Genomic DNA, 19,456 nt, shown 5'->3' on the forward strand with positions numbered 1-19,456 from the left:
AGTTACAGTTCATATAAGGAAATCAGTTGATTGAAATGAATTAATGAGGCCGTAATCTATGAATTTCACATGTCTAGGTTGCAACACCTGTCAGGTGAATGGACTATCTTGACAAAGGAGAAAGGTTTACTAACCGGGATGTAAACAAATTAGCTTTTTGTGCTTCTGGAAAAATTCAGGGATCTTTTATTACAGCTCAAGAAACATGGGACCAACCCTTCACATGTTGCGTTGTATTTTTGTTCAGTATATTTGCTGCATAAGTATTCACCACATTTGTTTAGGAAAATTAGTTCAGGAGTAACATTTGGCTTACTAAATCAAATAAGAAGTTACATGGACTCACCAGTCCCCCTTACATACAACATCTATAAGGTCCCATAGTCACGTATTGCATTTAAAGCACAAATACAACTACAAAGACCAGGGAGCTTTTCCAAAGCCTCTTAAAGAAGGGCAATGATTGATAGACGTGGAACAATAACAAATCTGACACTTAATATCACTTTAAGCATGGTCAAATAAGAATTACAGTCGTGTCCAAAGGTTTTGTAAGTCGCTCTGGATAAGAGCGTCTGCTAAATGACTTAAATGTAAATGTAAATGTAAATGTTTTGAGAATGACACAAATTTTAATCTTCACAAAGTCTGCTGCCTCAGTGTCTTTAGATATTTTTGTCAGATGTTACTATGGAATACTGTATAATTATAATTCCAAGCATTTCATGAGTGTCAAAGGCTTTTATTGACAATTACATGAAGTTGATGCAAAGAGTCAATACAGTGCCTTGCGAAAGTATTCGCCCCCCTTGAACTTTGCGACCTTTTGCCACATTTCAGGCTTCAAACATAAAGATATAAAACTGTATTTTTTGTGAAGAATCAACAACAAGTGGGACATAATCAGCAAAATCTACAATGGAATGGTTCAAAAATAAACATATCCAGGTGTTAGAATGGCCAAGTCAAAGTCCAGACCTGAATCCAATCGAGAATCTGTGGAAAGAATTGAAAACTGCTGTTCACAAATGCTCTCCATCCAACCTCACTGAGCTCGAGCTGTTTTGCAAGGAGGAATGGGAAAAAATTTCAGTCTCTCGATGTGCAAAACTGATAGAGACATACCCCAAGCGACTTACAGCTGTAATCGCAGCAAAAGGTGGCGCTACAAAGGGGGCTGAATAATTTTGCACGCCCAATTTTTCAGTTTTTGATTTGTTAAAAAAGTTTGAAATATCCAATAAATGTCGTTCCACTTCATGATTGTGTCCCACTTGTTGTTGATTCTTCACAAAAAAATACAGTTTTATATCTTTATGTTTGAAGCCTGAAATGTGGCAAAAGGTTGCAAAGTTCAAGGGGGCTGAATACTTTCGCAATGCACTGTATTTGCAGTGTTGACCCTTATTTTTCAAGACCTCTGCAATCTTCCCTAGCATGCTGTCAATTAACTTCTGGGCCACATCCTGACTGATGGCAGCCCATACTTGCATAATCAATGCTTGGAGTTTGTCAGAATTTGTGGGGTTATGTTTGTCCACTCACATCTTGAGGATTGACCACAAATTCTCAATGGGATTAAGGTCTGGGGAGTTTCCTGGCCATGGACCCAGAATATCAATGTTTTGTTCCCCGAGCCACTTCGTTATCACTTTTGCCTTATGGCAACGTGCGCCATCATGCTGGAAAAGGCATTGTTCGCCACCAAACTCTTCCTGGATGGTTGGGAGATGTTGCTCTCGGAGGATGTGTTGGTACCATTCTTTATTCATGGCTGTGTTTAGGTAAAATTGTGAGCGAGCCCACACTCCCTTGGCTAAGAAGCAACCCCACACATGAATGGTCTCAGGATGCTTTACTGTTGGCATGACACAGGAGTGATGGTAGCACTCACCTTTGTCTTCTCCAGACAAGCTTTTTCCGGATGCCCCAAACAATCGGAAAGGGGATTCATCAGAGAAGATGACTTTACCCCAGTCCTCAGCAGACAAACCCATGTACCTTTTGCAGAATATCAGTCTGTCTCTGATGTTTTTCCTGTGGCTTCTTTGCTGCCCTTCTTGACACCCGGCCATCTTCCAAAAGTCTTCGCCTCACTGTGCATGCAGATGCACTCACACCTGCCTGCTGCCATTCCTGAGCAAGCTCTGTACTAGTGGTGCCCCGATCCCGCAGCTGAATCAACTTTAGGAGACAGTCCTGGCGCTTGCTGGACTTTCTTGGGCACCCTGAAGCCTTTTCACAACAATTGAACTGCTCTCCTCTAAGTTCTTGATGATCCGATAAGTGATTGATTTAAGTGCAATCTTACTGGCAGCAGCATCCTTGCCTGTGAAGCCCTTTTTGTGCAAAGCAATGACGGCATGCTTTTCCTTATAGGTAACCATGGTTGACAAAGGAAGAACAATGATTCCAAGCACCACCCTCCTTTTGAAACTTTCAATCTATTATTCAAACTCAATCAGCATGACAGAGTGATCTCCAGCCTTGTTCTCGTTAACACTCACACCTGTGTTAACGAGAGAATCACTGACATGATGTCAGCTGGTCCTTTTGTGGCAGGGCTGAAATGCAGTGGAAATGTTTTTGGGGATTCAGTTCATTTGCATGGCAAAGCGGGACTTATCCCTAATAATACCAAAGCCGGTCTGCCCCCGGTTGCAAGAGGCAGCTCACAGCATTCTGTTGAAGAGGAGGAGAAGAGAGAAAGAGACAGGCTTTCAGCTTCACATCCCAGAGACCTGTTCCTCTAGTAGTACTGCCTGGCCACTGAACCTTTCATTGAGGGCATTGTAAACAGTTCCTGTCATGGAAAGTTGCACTCTGCAATGGTGTTATTCTTGCATGAAGTACATCTATACACAATGCTCATATGACTCATTTGCCCTCAAAGTGAAATGTCAAATCCATATTTAGGATGAATCCGTCCACCACACATCAGGCTGGGAGAAACCCTGGGAGGAGTTGAGGGTGATGATGAAGCTGTCACAGGATGACTGTACAGAGAGCCGGGGCTCCTTGTAGGGGGCTAGGGGTAAACAAAAACAACAACAACACTCATATTCAGTTTTAACCCAAGGATAATTCTGACTGCAATAGGCTTTAGGCAAGTAGATGACTATTAACTGATTTTGTGCCGATAGCTTAATACTTGTTTGTCTCTTAATCCCTGTTCATCCATCACATCACAGGTGTATGGGCCCTGGTCACTCAGCTGCACACCACTAAATGAGACATTTCCCACAGCGAGCTGGTCTTCAAACAGATGAGTGTGTCCTTTGTAAACAACACTGTCTTTCCAGCTGATCTCTCCCATGGTAATAGCTGTGACCACCTCTGATTCTCCACACTGCCAGTTGACAATCACGTTGTTGAGGTTCAGGTTTCATAATCAATCTACACACTATACCCCATAATGAAAAAACAAAAACGGGTTTTTAGAAAGTTTAGCAAATTCATACCAAAAAAAACTGAATTACCTTAAGTATTCAGACCCTTTGCTATGAAACTCAAAATTGAGCTCAGGTGCATCCTGTTTCCATTTATCATCCTTGAGATGTTTCTACAAATTGATTGGAGACCACCTGTGGTAAACATGATTTGGAAAGGCACACACGTGTCTATATAAGGTCCCACAGTTGACAGTGCATGTCAGAGCAAAAACCAAGACATGAGGTCGAAGGAAATATCTGTAGAGCTCTGAGACAGGATTTTGTCAAGGCACAGATCTGGGAAAGTGTGCCAAAGAATGTTGCTGCATTGAAGGTCCCCAAGAACACAGTGGCCTCCATCATTCTTAAATGGAAGAAGTTTGGAACCACCAAGACTCTTCCTAGAGCTGGCCACCTGGCCAAACTGAGCAATTGGGGGAGAAGGGACATGGTCAGGGCGGTGACCAAGAACCCAATGGTCACTCTGACAGAGTTCCAGAGTTCCTCTGCGGAGATGGGAGAACCTTCCAGAAGAACAACTATCTCTGCATCACTCCATCAATCAGGCCTTTATGATGTCCTGACAGAAGCCAGTCTTCAGTAAAAAAGCACTTGACAGCCCACTTGGAGTTTGCCAAAAGGCACCTAAAGGACTCTCAGACCATGAGAAACAAGATTCTCTGGTATGATGAAACTAAGATTGAATTCTTTGACCTGAATGCCAAATGTCACGTCTGGAGGAAACCTGGCACCATCCCTACGGTGAAGTATGGTGGAGGCAGGGACTGGGAGACTAGTCAGGATCGAGGGAAAGATGAATGAAGCAAATTACAGAGAGATCCTTGATGAAAACCTGCTCCAGAGCGCTCAGGACCTGGGGCAAAGGTTCACCTTCCAACAGGACAATGACCCTAAGCACACAGCCAAGACAACGCAAGAGTGGCTTTGGGGCAAGTCTCTGAATGTCCTTGAGTGGCCCAGCTAGAGCCCAGACCTTAACCCAATCGAACATCTCTGGAGAGATCTGAAAATTGCTGTGCAGCGACGCTCACCATTCAACCTGACAGAGCAGTGAAGAATGGGAGAAACTCAACAAATACAGGTGTGCGAAGCTTGTAGGTCATGTATAAAAAAACGTTTTTGCTTTGTCATTATGGGATATTGTTTGTAGTTTGATGAGGGGGAAAAAACAATTTAATCCATTTTAGAATAAGGCTGTAATGTAACAATATGTGGTCTATACTTGCCATGTAGGTCTCTCAGTCATGGGTGGCACAAATTGGAATATTGGGGAGGGAAATGGGCGGAGTATACGCAAACAAAATATTAGTATATACATTTATGTGGGTGACCATCCAGCTAGGCCAGACAAGTTTATGTGCGGTGTGCAGCTCCCATTCCTCATATGATTTTGAGTTAGTCTGAGTCCTGTAAGGAATCAGTCAACTGTATTGTGTTGAACTTTGTGTATAATGTATTATCCATGAAAATGGACTTTGGTGTAAAAGGTTGTCCTCCCTTTATGTTTTCTCTGTAAACAAGCAATGATAGTTGCTCTGGCATAAAGCCTGTTGACTGAAGATCATTCTGGGGAGGCAGGGTAGCCTAGTGGTTAGAGTGTTGGACTAGTAACCAGAAGGTTGCAAGTTCAAACCCCTGAGCTGACAAGGTACAAATCTGTTGTTCTGTCCCTGAACAGACAGTTAACCCACTGTTCCTAGGCTGGCATTGAAAATAAGAATTTGTTCTTAACTGAAGATTGCTGTTTTAACTTGCCTGGTTAAAACTTATATTCTTGTGTTTTCTTATCCATTTTGGTCTCCTGCTCAGACCTCTTCCAACAGCATTAGCAGCAGTGGATACATCAACAATCTTCTCCTCTGCTCAGCAGGCATCACACAGCACACTGTGGAAGGGAGGAGAGAAGAAAGGAACACTCAACCTCAGTCACTGAAATAGACAACATTTCCCTCTATATCTGACTAGTACTTGATCATGAACTGTAGTATAGTATTGTGAACAACACAATCACATCTTTCCCTGGAGAAGGACATGGTCAAAAGTGGGTGGATGTGGTGGTGGAGCCAGCTGCAGGCAGCTTAGCTTCGCACATAACATCACCTTCTGTGACCTGCAGCTCCCTCTAAACACTATATGCAAGTATGGTTTCACATCTTGATGGACTGTGTTAGGTACATACAGCACCAGAAGAATAAAACAAATGAATGATGAAAAATATCAAATCTCGCAAAAAGTACTGTAAATGAAGTATCTGAAAACAACACTGAGTCAACGAACAAACCTTGGAACCCTGTGTACCTGGTGGTGGGTGGAGTGTGAGAGACTTAGTAAAACTCTGGTCCAGAACCCTCAGTCTCAGCTTGGCTGTAACAGTCAGAGTGCTGTTCAGCCTCAGGGTCACTTCACTCTCCAGCTCATAGCGCCCCCTGCTGTCCAACTCCATAGTGGTGATGTATTTGCCCATCACACCTTCCCATGGTCGCTCTGGCTGGGGATACCCCTGAGAGGCAGGGAGGGTGACAATGAAGCCATCACAAGTGGCTTAGACGGATAGCCTGGTATTATCATAAGGGGCTGGATTGAGATATTATAAATACTTTTGTAAGGCCAGTTGTCACCATTTAAGTTTCATTATAAATATGCAGCAACAAAATTAGGTTTCGGGGAAAAAATGTATCTACATGTTTGTGTGTTATCTGCTAACACTGTTGCTATGGTGTCTACTAATGGCATACACTCAAGTCCGTTCCCTATTTTTCAGGGGTGTAGACAAGGTGATGGTCTATCCCCAACATTATTCATTCTGTCACTAGAGCCTTTAGCCAAACATCTAAGGCAGAATGTAATTTCTTCACCTATACTGCTTAAATTATCCACTCATATAATATCACTATATGCGGATGATATCCTCCTATATATGACAGATATTCAGAATTCAATCCCATCTTTATTATCTACATTTGAAGAACTCAAGTTGCTGTCTGGGTATAAGATACATCGGACATAATCAGCATTAATGTTGCTTAATGAAGCGCCCATGAAAGTGTCATTTCCCTCAACAATTCCTATGAAAACTCAGTTCACTTATTTGAGTATTAGAATACAAACATCTCTGCACTGTCTGCTGAATTGGAATTATCATCAAATTTAACGAGATCTAACCATTTGGGAGAAGTTGCATGCTTCCTTATAAACTAGGGTTGCTTCCATAAAGATGAATGTGCTGCCACATATTCAAATCAAATCAAATCAAATTTTATTTGTCACATACACATGGTTAGCAGATGTTAATGCGAGTGTAGCGAAATGCTTGTGCTTCTAGTTCCGACAATGCAGTAATAACCAACAAGTAATCTAACTAACAATTCCTAAACTACTGTCTTATACACAGTGTAAGGGGATAAAGAATATGTACATAAGGATATATGAATGAGTGATGGTACAGAGCAGCATAGGCAAGATACAGTAGATGGTATTGAGTACAGTATATACATATGAGATGAGTATGTAAACAAAGTGGCATAGTTAAAGTGGCTAGTGATACATGTATTACATAAGGATGCAGTCGATGATATAGAGTACAGTATATACGTATGCATATGAGATGAATAATGTAGGGTAAGTAACATTATATAAGGTAGCATTGTTTAAAGTGGCTAGTGATATATTTACATAATTTCCCATCAATTCCCATTATTAAAGTGGCTGGAGTTGAGTCAGTGTCAGTGTGTTGGCAGCAGCCACTCAATGTTAGTGGTGGCTGTTTAACAGTCTGATGGCCTTGAGATAGAAGCTGTTTTTCAGTCTCTCGGTCCCAGCTTTGATGCACCTGTACTGACCTCGCCTTCTGAATGATAGCGGGGTGAACAGGCAGTGGCTCGGGTGGTTGATGTCCTTGATGATCTTTTTGGCCTTCCTGTAACATCGGGTGGTGTAGGTGTCCTGGAGGGCAGGTAGTTTGCCCCCGGTGATGTGTTGTGCAGACCTCACTACCCTCTGGAGAGCCTTACGGTTGAGGGCGGAGCAGTTGCCGTACCAGGCGGTGATACAGCCCGCCAGGATGCTCTCGATTGTGCATCTGTAGAAGTTTGTGAGTGCTTTTGGTGACAAGCCAAATTTCTTCAGCCTCCTGAGGTTGAAGAGGCGCTGCTGCGCCTTCTTCACGATGCTGTCTGTGTGAGTGGACCAATTCAGTTTGTCTGTGATGTGTATGCCGAGGAATGTAAAATTTGCTACTCTCTCCACTACTGTTCCATCGATGTGAATAGGGGGGTGATCCCTCTGCTGTTTCCTGAAGTCCACAATCATCTCCTTAGTTTTGTTGATGTTGAGTGTGAGGTTATTTTCCTGACACCACACTCCGAGGGCCCTCACCTCTTCCCTGTAGGCCGTCTCGTCGTTGTTGGTAATCAAGCCTACCACTGTTGTGTCATCCGCAAGGAGGCGTGCGTGGCCACGCAGTCGTGGGTGAACAGGGAGTACAGGAGAGGGCTCAGAACGCACCCTTGTGGGGCCCCAGTGTTGAGGATCAGCGGGGAGGAGATGTTGTTACCTAACCTCACCACCTGGGGGCGGCCCGTCAGGAAGTCCAGTACCCAGTTGCACAGGGCGGGGTCGAGACCCAGGGTCTCGAGCTTGATGACGAGCTTGGAGGGTACTATGGTGTTGAATGCCGAGCTGTAGTCGATGAACAGCATTCTCACATAGGTATTCCTCTTGTCCAGATGGGTTAGGGCAGTGTGCAGTGTGGTTGAGATTGCATTGTCTGTGGATCTATTTGGGCGGTAAGCAAATTGGAGTGGGTCTAGGGTGTCAGGTAGGGTGGAGGTGATATGGTCCTTGACTAGTCTCTCAAAGCACTTCATGATGACGGAAGTGAGTGCTACGGGGCGGTAGTCGTTTAGCTCAGTTACCTTAGCTTTCTTGGGAACAGGAACAATGGTGGCCCTCTTGAAGCATGTGGGAACAGCAGACTGGTATAGGGATTGGTTGAATATGTCCGTAAACACACCAGCCAGCTGGTCTGCGCATGCTCTGAGGGCGCGGATGGGAATGCCGTCTGGGCCTGCAGCCTTGCGAGGGTTAACACATTTAAATGTTTTACTCACCTCAGCTGCAGTGAAGGAGAGACCGCATGTTTCCGTTGCAGGCCGTGTCAGTGGCACTGTATTGTCCTCAAAGCGGGCAAAAAAGTTATTTAGTCTGTCTGGGAGCAAGACATCCTGGTCCGTGACTGGATTTCTTCCTGTAGTCCGTGATTGACTGTAGACCCTGCCACATGCCTCTTGTGTCTGAGCCGTTGAATTAAGATTCTACTTTGTCTCTGTACTGACGCGTAGCTTGTTTGATTGCCTTACGGAGGGAATAGCTGCACTGTTGTATTCAGTCATGTTACCAGACACCTTGCCCTGATTAAAAGCAGTGGTTCGCGCTTTCAGTTTCACGCAAATGCTGCCATCAATCCACGGTTTCTGGTTAGGGAATGTTTTAATCGTTGCTATGGGAACGACATATTCAACGCACGTTCTAATGAACTCGCACACCGAATCAGCGTATTCGTCAATGTTGTTATCTGACGCAATACGAAACATGTCCCAGTCCACGTGATGGAAGCAGTCTTGGAGTGTGGAGTCAGCTTGGTCGGACCAGCGTTGGACAGACCTCAGCGTGGGAGCTTCTTGTTTTAGTTTTTGTCTGTAGGCAGGTATCAGCAAAATGGAGTCGTGGTCAGCTTTTCCGAAAGGGGGGTGGGGCAGGGCCTTATATGCGTTGCGGAAGTTAGAGTAACAGTGATCCAAGGTTTTTCCACCCCTGGTTGCGCAATCGATATGCTGTAAGTAAGGCAGAACACAGGATCCGCGTCGCGAAAAACATATTCTTGGTCGTACTGATGGTGAGTTGACGCTGATCTTATATACAGTAGTTCTTCTCGACTGTATGTAATGAAACCTAAGATGACCTAGGGTACTAATGTAAGAAATAACACGTAAAAAAACAAAAAACTGCATAGTTTCCGTGAAACGCGAAGCGAGGCGGCCATCTCTGTCAGCGCCGGAAGTATTAGTTTCCTGAGCATGATGATCCCACTCCCTCCATCACTAGGTTATTGGGGAATGATTGATACATTTATACGTGAATCCCTTTGGAATGGCAAGCATCCAAAGATCAGGTTTGAGGTGTTACAATGAAAGAAGTATAATGGTGGACTTGCATTACCAAATGTGAGTATTGACCACCAGTTATGCCCACTTAGATCATGGTTTGATCAGTCTGCATCAGTCTCCTGGAGAACTATTGAGGAAGAACTTGTTTCACCTATTAGACTGCAGGATGCATCCATTTCTGGTATATCTAATAAGAATATTGTATTTTGGTCCTATTATTTCTAATTCAATTGAGAATTTTAGGAAGGTTGAGAAGGGTTCTAGGTGGTAACTGGAAATGGCATCTCCATACACCTCTGTGGCATAACAAGGCTATTACTTCCAGTAGTAAACCAATTGAGCCTGGTCTGCAAAAGGGGTCAATAACCTAGGGGATATATTCAACTCAGAGTGTGTCCTTACGTTTTGATTTGCCAGGGTTGTCATTCTTTCTATATCTTAGACTGCGGTCAGCACTTGTGCCTGTGGGGTCCCATTGGGTACAAGTTTGGGAAGGCACCCGATGATAGTGTGGATTTTTACATTCTTGTCCAGAGGTTGTGTATTTACTGTCATCTTCAATTACTAAAAGGAGAAACATTTTTCAAATGTTTAAAGCATTAAAACATGGGTATAGGATTCGCTGTCAATGATAAGGCTATTGATTGAGCGAATGTCTGGGAGAAAATATTTCATTCATCAAAGAACCCAAACCATCGGCTAATTCATTTTAAACATTGTCATCGATCGTAATGGACACCACTTGTAAGATTTGATGCAAAACAGGCTCCAAGTCCATACAGTGACCTATGTAACCTCAATACACTTGGCACATACAAATATATGGTATGGGATTGTCCTGAGGTTTATGAGTTTTGGAGGAAAGTGTCATCTATTCTCTCTGACATGATTGATAAAACTGTACCGCTTGAACCAATTCTGCAGTTGCTTAACGATAATACTGGTATGCAGCTGAATGAGAAACAGCGAAAGGTTTGGCTGGGTGGGTTGACTGCTGCCAAAACTTGTTGTTCAGTGCTGGTTGCCTCCACATGTCTAGCATATTTTCAAGATGTAGTTATGTGGAGTTATCCACTGCCGTGTGAATAAAGCCAGACTTTGCCACAGAAAACGTTGAATTGCAGTAGATGATGTAGGTGTGTGGTGTAAAATGTGTTATATTGGCAAACATCTTTTCTGTTTATAATTTGTACTCGTGTAGTGTGTTGTTTATTTATATTTTATTATAACTTCCATTTTTTGTATATGTTTAGTTTAATATAATGGGTTGTCCAAATTTGGGGAAAGGCTGGGGCTGCCAGGGTTATGCTTGGGATGGATGGGATGGGAGGGTGTTATTGTTCAAAAAAGGGGGAGGTGTAATGTTCTTTGATGATTGTATTCATCTTGTGACCCAATAAAAACCATTGTTCAGAGTGATGCAGAGGTCTAAGGCACGCAGTGCTAGAGGCATCACTACTGACCCGGGTTTGATCCCGGGTTGTATCACAACCGGCCGTGATTGGGTGTCCCATAGGGCGCCGCATAATTGGCCCAGGAGTCATCCGGGTTAGGATGCGTTTGGCTGAGGGGACATTACTTGGCTCTTATGCTCCTGCAACTCCTTGTGGCAGACCAGGAGCCTGCAGGCTGACCTCGGTCGTCAGATGAACACCCGTCAGGGCGGGTGTTAAGAAGCAAGGTGTGGTGGGTCATGTTTCGGGTTACGCATGACTCGACTTTTGCCTCCCAAGCCCTTAGGGAGTTGCAGCAATGAGACAAGATCGAAATTGGGGAGAAAAAGGGGGTGAAATACACAAAAATATATAAAGAATAAATAAAATTGTTCACCAAAAGAAACACGCAGCAACAATGGAACTTACCAGCTTTTCCTGGGTGCTAGCCTGTTCATCTGTAACATCACAGGTGTATGGGCCCTAGTCACTCGGCTGCACACCACTCAGTCTACGTGAGGCATTTCCCACAGCGAGCTGGTCTTCAAACAGATGAGTCCCTTGTAAACAACACTCTGTCTTTCTAGCTGACCTCTCCCTTGGTAATAGCTGTGGACCACCTCGGATTCTTCACGCTGCCAGTTGATGACCAGGTGGTTGAGATTCAGGGTTTTAGATGAAGGGAAAGAGCAGCTAAGGGTGAAGTCACTGCCCGGAGCTGCCACTTCTCTGGGTTGTAGACTGGTTGTAGTTAGCACTGATGATATCACTTATATCTGGAATAGGTGGAAAGAGAGAAGGATGATGTGGAAGAGAGAATGGTATTGGTAATAATTAATAATAGATCATTAAATTGTTGCAATTTAGCTAGCAACAGCAAGCTAGCTAGCTAAATTGCCATAAATGTTTGCTCATCGACCTGTCTCCAAATTAATATAATTGGTTCAGAGTTAATTTTGATATTTCAACCTGCGTGTCTTGATCGCGTCTGGTGTGGGGGGGACAAAATCAACATGTGCACGCAGACGCAGACGCACGCACGCGGTCTGGTCAGCATGTATGCCATTTATTTAAAGGGTATTTGTAAAAGTTTGATATAGGACCTACTACTCGTCCATACAAACCATATGGTAACACTTTTTTACTTACTGATAATAAGAGGTATGGAGACCACGTGCAACCTGAAAGACAAAGACAGAGAGACATACACTCTTTGAAATCGGCTTCTAATAATCCAAGGACTTTGTTAAACATTTGTGGAATGCTATGTTAACACGTACCCCATTTTCTGAGAACAAGGAACAAAGAAAGTCCCACTCTTTTCTTCTGTGGATTGATATTGCCCTCGGAACCAACTTAAAGATGCGTTACTGCCACCAACTGGACTGAAGTGTGGACTAGGGTTGAATATTTTCCAGGTATTTTACAAATGTTCCATCCCGAGAAGAAATCACTTTTCTCCAGGTTATACAGTATTTCTCTCCAAAGCCGGAAGTGTAATTCAAAAGCATATAAATAGGCCTACATCTTGATTTGATTCGAGATTTAATCTAATATTCAAGCCTGATGCTACCTAAGCCTGATGAGCCATATATTAAATACATTTTATGAGCACTAAATGAAAGACATTTTATGAGCCCAAGTTAAAAAATACCAAATGATTGTGATGTTATCCAATACATATATGATATATAGGCTACTGCACATTACGCATGCTGCTCATGCTCCCAGATGATTTTATTATAACAACGTTTTGACTCTTAGCTCTCCATCAGGCATCCACATCCCAGGTGGAGGTAGAAGGTCCTATAGGGGCAGTACTCAGTGACATCACTTCCTGAAGCAGGAGTGTTACAAATTCAAGGAGGCTTGTTGTGCAATTAAACTGAATGTTTTTACTTCAGATCAACATGTTAACTACTCTACAACACTCACTCATCCTATCCTCGCACCTCCTTTCACGCACAACGCGCCTGATTGTCACGAGAATTATGTTCTCAATGTTCATAACCCAATTCAATTAAACGACTCAGACTGCAACCCATAATTTGTAAGATACTGGTTGAATGAAACAGACAGAGGCCCAGCTAAAATAGTCCAAATGTTTATTCACGAGAGCGCTGGTTCGTTGTACAAAACCATTAATTTTATATTAGCTCCTTACGCACATACTTTTGCACACAAACAGACTCCTTATGCACATACTTTCACACACAAACAGAAGGTATCCTACGCACATACTATCTCCCTACCCAGCCAACATAGATTATGGAGACCGTGAGAAACACTCCCTGTCCTCCCTCAAGGTAAGGGAGCACTCACTGCCCTCTCCCAAATCTCTGAGGCCCCTAGCAAGGTCGGCACCGAATTTTGCTCAGACAGTCTGTGTTTAAGATACTATAAAGATATATTGTACAGATATATTGTTTTATCCTAATTCTGACTAAAACTACACACATCAATTTATTATAATTTTATGATTATACTCAATTTCATACAATTATATGGTTTCAGGATGGAATATTGTAATCATTAATTTAAACATATAAATTCCATTAACACTGATACATTTTTAAAGCAACAGTACTCAATACTCAACTAGGCTACGACACCATATTACTGAACACAACATTCAGATGGTCTGACAATCTGAAAAGCCATAGAGGCTTGTGTCCAGAACCATGTGAGGCCAGCAGTGCTGTGAGGGCTTGATGGTCTGTGCAGAGTTTGAATGGTCTGCCGTACAAGTACAAGTGCCAGTGCTCGCTCTCCCACAGAGTACTTTTGTTCAGTCAGAGACAAGACCCATGAGGCAAAAGCCACTGGCCGATCCATGCCTTCATGCAGTTGAGACAAATCGCTCCAAGGGCGAGTGCCAAGGCATCACAGGTGACAATCGTTTGTGCTGATGTGTTTTGAAGTGAGCCAGTGTTGGGGTCGATGTGAGCTGCACCTTGAGCTCCTGCACAGCATCCTGGCAGTCCATCTCCATGATGATTATTTTTTCAGGAGCAGTCGAAGGGGAGCAGTTGTCTCAGCGTAGTTTGGAAGTAACCGTAAGTAGTATGTTGCCATGCCGAGGAATGATGCTAGCTGTGCTGTGGGCTGAGGCTCAGGGAATGTGAGAATGGCATCCACATGGGACAAGATGGGGGTGATGCCCTGGCTGGAGAGCCTGTATCCAAGAAACTCAACGTCTGACACCCTGAACATACACTTTTCAGTGTTGAGTCTGGCCCCGTTCTCAAAGAGCTGACAAAACATCTGCTGTGTGTTATAAATGCAGTGAGATCTCAACTCTCATGTGCTAGGGCAACCTACGTTTGCTGAATAACGTGGATCCATAAAAATGGGTTGTGAGCTCCTCAGCAGTTGGTAGTGGGTACTTGTCGACAATAATAGCTTTGTTCACGGCCCTGAGGTTCATGCATATCCGAAGATCGCCATTTTTCTTGGGCGCAACTATCAGATTTGAGACCCATGGCGAGGCATCAATGGGCTCGATGATGTTATCCTCCAGGAGCTTTTCAAGTCCCTTGTCAATGGGCTCCCGAAGGGTCAACAAAACCCTCGGCAATGGCTGCACTACTGGCTTGACATGTTTGTTGACTGTAGGCCTCCTGCTAAGATTAGATGGACTATAATGAAATGTAATGAAAAGTTAAACCTCTGAGGTGACCTAGCCATGCCTTCATGCAGTTCAAACAGTTGTGAGTATTCAGGAGAACTGGTGTAGGCAAGTGATGCACATGCTAGGGGTTTGCTGAATAACGTGGATCCATACAAATGGGTTGTGAGCTCCTCAGCATGCATATCCGAAGATCGCCATTTTTCTTGGGCGCAACTATCAGATTTGAGACCCATGGCGAGGCATCAATGCCAGTTGAATCTGACATCTTGAACCCTAGGACAGGAAATAAGTCCAGTCCCAGGATGTTAGCGCCATCTGTTGCAATGTAGAACTGGCTGGCCGGTGTGGTTTTTGTTGTAACAGACTGGCAGTGAGACAGTCCCAATGATTGAGATTGGTGTGTGGTTGTAACTGTAGAGGGATACAGCTGGTCTCTGCAGTTGCACATCTGAGAAGAATGATTCATAAGTGGCTTTGTTCAAAATTGACACTTTCGCTCCAGTGTCAATCACCAGTGAGGTTTTAACACCCTCAATGTAGGAGTCACATTTCTTGAACACAACTGAGTCATCATGTACAGAGTTAATGGAGACTGGTGAACTTCGACCTGCATCTGCTCGATGATGTTCTGCCGCTGCTGAACAACAACATTGGGAAAGATCATTGTATTTGTTGCAGTTCTTGCATCGCTGCCCCTTGCAGGACATGTTAATGCTCTTGTAGCATGCCCACTGGAGCCACAATTTGAACAAAGTCGCCCTCCAGTGTTTCCTACACTGGTGCCACCGCCGGCACCCCGGCCAACCAGGTATGCACCCAGGTAGGACACCAGGTGGTGCACCTAGGGGGTTGTATTTATACTTGTGTTCTCTGTTTGTCTGTTGCCAGTTCATCTTGTTTGACAAGCCAACCAGCATTTTTGTGTCAGCTCCTGCTTTTCCCAAGTCTCTCTTTTCTCGCCCTCCTAGTTTTGATCCTTGCCTGTACTGACTCGGAGCCCGCCTGCCTGACCACTCTGTCTACCCCTTACCCTGAGCCTGCCTGCCATCCTGTACATTTGTTCCACCTCTGGATTACCGACCTCTGCCTGACCCTGAGCCTGCCTGCCGTCCTGTACCTTTGCCAATATTGCTGTAATAACATAGTTACTTCGACACGGTCTGCATCTGGGTTGTACCTTGATACCTGATATACATGGTGTTTACATCCTGTGCGTTGTGTAGAAAATCTCCAGATCATAGAGAATGTTTACGTAAAGATGAACTGTGAATTTAGTTGTTTAAACTAGATCAGAGTCAACATTGTGATACCATGCCTGGTAAAAATACGCCCCAAATAACTTGCCATGAAGACGGAAATGCCCTTTGTGACCCGGGGGTATAAAACATGTGAGTTAAGAATGTGGCGTACTGCATTAGCATCAAATAGCCCCCACGATATGCAACTTTTCAGGGAAGTTAGGAACCAATAGACACAGGCAGTTAGGAAAGCAAAGACTAGCTTTTTCAAACAGAAATTTGCAACGTGTAGCACAAACTCCACAAAGTTATGGGACATTGTAAAGTCCATGGAGATTAAGAGCACCTCCTCCCAGCTGCCCACTGCACTGAGGCTAGTAAACACTGTCACCACCGATAAATCCATGGCAATTGAGAATTTCAAGAAGCATTTATCTACGGCTGGCCATGCTTTCCACCTTGGCTACCCCTACCCCGGTAAACAGCCCTGCACAACCCACAGCAACTTGCCCAAGCCTCCCCATTTCTTCTTCCAAATCCAGATTGCTGATGTTCTGAAAGAGTTGCAAATTCTAGACCCCTACATATCAGCTGGGCGAGACAATCTGGACCCTCTCTTTCTAAAAATGATCTGCTGCAATTGTTGCAACCCCTATTCCTAGCCAGTTCAACCTCTCTTTCGTATTGTCTGAGATCCCCAAAGATTGGAATGCTGCCACGGTCATCCCCCTCTTCAAAGGGGGAGACACTCTACACCCAAACTTTTACAGACCTTTATCTATCCTTCCTTGCCTTTATAAGGTCTTCGAAAGCCAAGTTAAACAGATCACCGACCATTTCGAATCCGTCGGTACCTTCTCCGCTATGGAATTTGTTTTCTGAGCTGGTCATGGGTGCACCTTAGCCACACTCAAGGTCCTAAATTATATCATAACCGCCATCAATAAAAGACAATACTGTGCAGCTGTATTCATTGACATTGCAAAGGCTTTTGACTCTGTTAATCACCACATTCTTATCTGCAGACTCAATAGCCTTGGTTTCTCAAATGACTGCCTCGCCTGGTTCACCAACTACTTCTCAGACAGAGTTCAGTGTGTCAAATCTGAGGGCATGTTGTCCAGACCTCTGGCAGTCTTTATGGGGGTGCCACAGGGTTCAATCAATTCTCCGGCCAACTCTTTTCTCTGTATTAATCAATGATGTCGCTCTCGCTGCTGGTGATTCTTTGATCCACCTCTACGCAGACGACACCATTCTGTATACATCTGGCCCTTCTTTGGACACTGTGTTGACTAACCTCCAGACGAGCTTCAATGCCATACAACTCTCCTTCCGTGGCCTCCAACTGTTCTTAAATACTAAATGCATGCTCTTCAAACGATCGCTGCCCGAACCTGCCCGCCCGTCCTGCATCACTACTCTGCATGGTTCTGACTTAGTATTTGTGGACAACTACAAATACCTAGGTGCCTGGTTAGACTGTAAACTCTCCTTCCAGACTCACAATAAGCATCTCCAATCCAAAATTAAATCTAGAATCGGCTTCCTATTTCGCAACAAAGCATCCTTCACTCATGCTGCCAACATACCCTCGTAAAACTGACTATCCTACCGATCCTTGACTTCGGCGGTGTCATTTACAAAATAGCCTCCAACACTCTACTCAGCAAAGTGGATGCAGTCTATCACAGTGCCAATCCGTTTTGTCACCAAAGCCCCACATACTACCTACCACTGCGACCTGTATGCTCTCGTTGGCTTCCCCTTGCTTCATAGTCGTCGCCAGACCCACTGGCTCCAGGTCATCTATAAGTCTTTGCTAGGTAAAGCCCCCCCTTATCTCAGCTCATGGGTCCCCATAGCAGCACCCACCCGTAGCACGCGCTCCATCAGGTGTATTTCACTGTTCACCCCCAAAGCCAATTCCTCTTTTGGCCACCTTTCCTTCCAGTTCTCTGCTGCCAATGACTGGAAGAAATTGAAAAAAATCACTGAAGCTGGAGACTCATGTCTCCCTCACTAATTCTCAGCATCAGCTGCCAAAGTAGCTCACAGATCATTGCACCTGTAAATAGAAATATCACTCCAGTGTTTATTGCTAAATTGTAATTACTTCGCCACTGCGGCCTATATATTGCCTTACCTCCCTAATCTTACCTCATTTGCACACACTGTATATAGATTTGTTTCTATGGTGTTAATGACTGTACGTTTGTTTATTGCATGTGTAACTCTGTGTTGTTGTTTGTGTCACCATGCTTTGTTTTATCTTGACCAGGTTGCAGTTGTAAATGAGAACTTGCTCTCAACTGACCTACCTGGTTAAATAAAGGTGAAAAAAACAATAAAAAACATAACAGACTTAAATGGACCACAGCTGCAGCATGATCTAAGATAGTCACAACCCCACAAACGCAACACGAGGAAGAAGACAAAGTAACCTCTTAACAATTATGGCTACGGTTGTCAGCGGTTGTCTACACGGCCACTTCTACCGAAGCTGGGAGCTTCGACATGGGTGATTAGCTTCCTGAGAAGACTACTCTCAGAATATCTGCAAGGAACAAACAACTCAGAGAAAGGAAAGTGTGACATCGTGTAGACAATCAGAGACGTAGACCCGTTAACGAATGAGACGTGGTCAACAAAATAAAATTTGTCAGCCGAATCTTTTCTACTAAGCGGAACTCGGTCCAAGAGATACTTAACGGAGACCTTCAACAAGTAATTACATCATTACAATTCTGACCCATAAGAGCAGCAGTTTGGGGCAAGATGTTGGGGCTAAACTAATCGTAGTTTATAAATGTATCCATGTGTGCTTTTCTCTCATGTGCTCTCTCTTTCTAAATCCCCATCTCGTGTAACACCTGTCACATTGTGTTGGTCTGCTTGGGACCTGTTTCATTGTATGATGTTCTAATCAATAGCCTAGACTGTGTGTTCGTGTATGTGTATATGATATTATCATTTAGATTTTTAGTAAATAAATAATCAACTCAATTGGTGTGGTACGGTATGATTAATGAGACCCGGGTTTGTGCAGTTTTACGAATTATGCAACGTTCAGGATGAGAATGTAGAGCAGCATTTCTTAAAATATGGTGTCAGGAAATTTATAACTATTTCATTAATTACTGGAATTGATTTGTCCAAGTGCATCTGCACCCTCTGTTCAGTGCGCTCTCTGCTTAGCAGCGTTTTCTGCTCAGTTTGGCAGCTGCGCATGTGTGAGAGGGAGATGCCCGTTTGCTTCGCAGTTTACCTGATATTTTTTCTGCAGTTTTCTTGAAGATCACTCTGCGACACACACGATGCAGTGCTGTCGTTCAAGCCACTGACTTGATATTCCCACTCGCCATTACTCACCGCTGTCATGAAATGGACTCATGCTTGCCACAAGTTCTGACTGAGCTCAATTGTCATGAAACGCATGTACAGTGATGAGTTTCTCTCTCTTTCATACAAACTTATAACGAGGAGCACCCACAATATGTATTGTGCTGGGAAGTGCTTTGTAATGAGTCTCTCATAA

General features: G+C 43.9%; 1 long non-coding RNA gene across 3 annotated transcripts; it reads right to left on the reverse strand.

The window, feature by feature from the left end:
- Nucleotides 1-1,339: 1,339 nt before the first annotated feature.
- LOC135534499 (uncharacterized) lies at nucleotides 1,340-12,397 on the reverse strand. 3 transcript variants are annotated; one of them, XR_010454697.1, is made up of 6 exons: nucleotides 12,330-12,397; nucleotides 12,199-12,230; nucleotides 11,479-11,825; nucleotides 5,751-5,952; nucleotides 5,208-5,337; nucleotides 1,340-3,028 (listed from the first exon to the last, which is right to left on the reverse strand). It is a non-coding gene; the product is annotated as an uncharacterized LOC135534499 (long non-coding RNA). The 3 variants fall into 3 exon arrangements; XR_010454698.1 differs by having other exon boundaries at nucleotides 5,734-5,952; XR_010454696.1 differs by lacking the exon at nucleotides 5,751-5,952.
- Nucleotides 12,398-19,456: the final 7,059 nt, after the last annotated feature.

Source organism: Oncorhynchus masou, unplaced genomic scaffold (assembly GCF_036934945.1).
Source record: "Oncorhynchus masou masou isolate Uvic2021 unplaced genomic scaffold, UVic_Omas_1.1 unplaced_scaffold_3486, whole genome shotgun sequence".
Taxonomy (NCBI): Eukaryota; Metazoa; Chordata; class Actinopteri; order Salmoniformes; family Salmonidae; genus Oncorhynchus; species Oncorhynchus masou.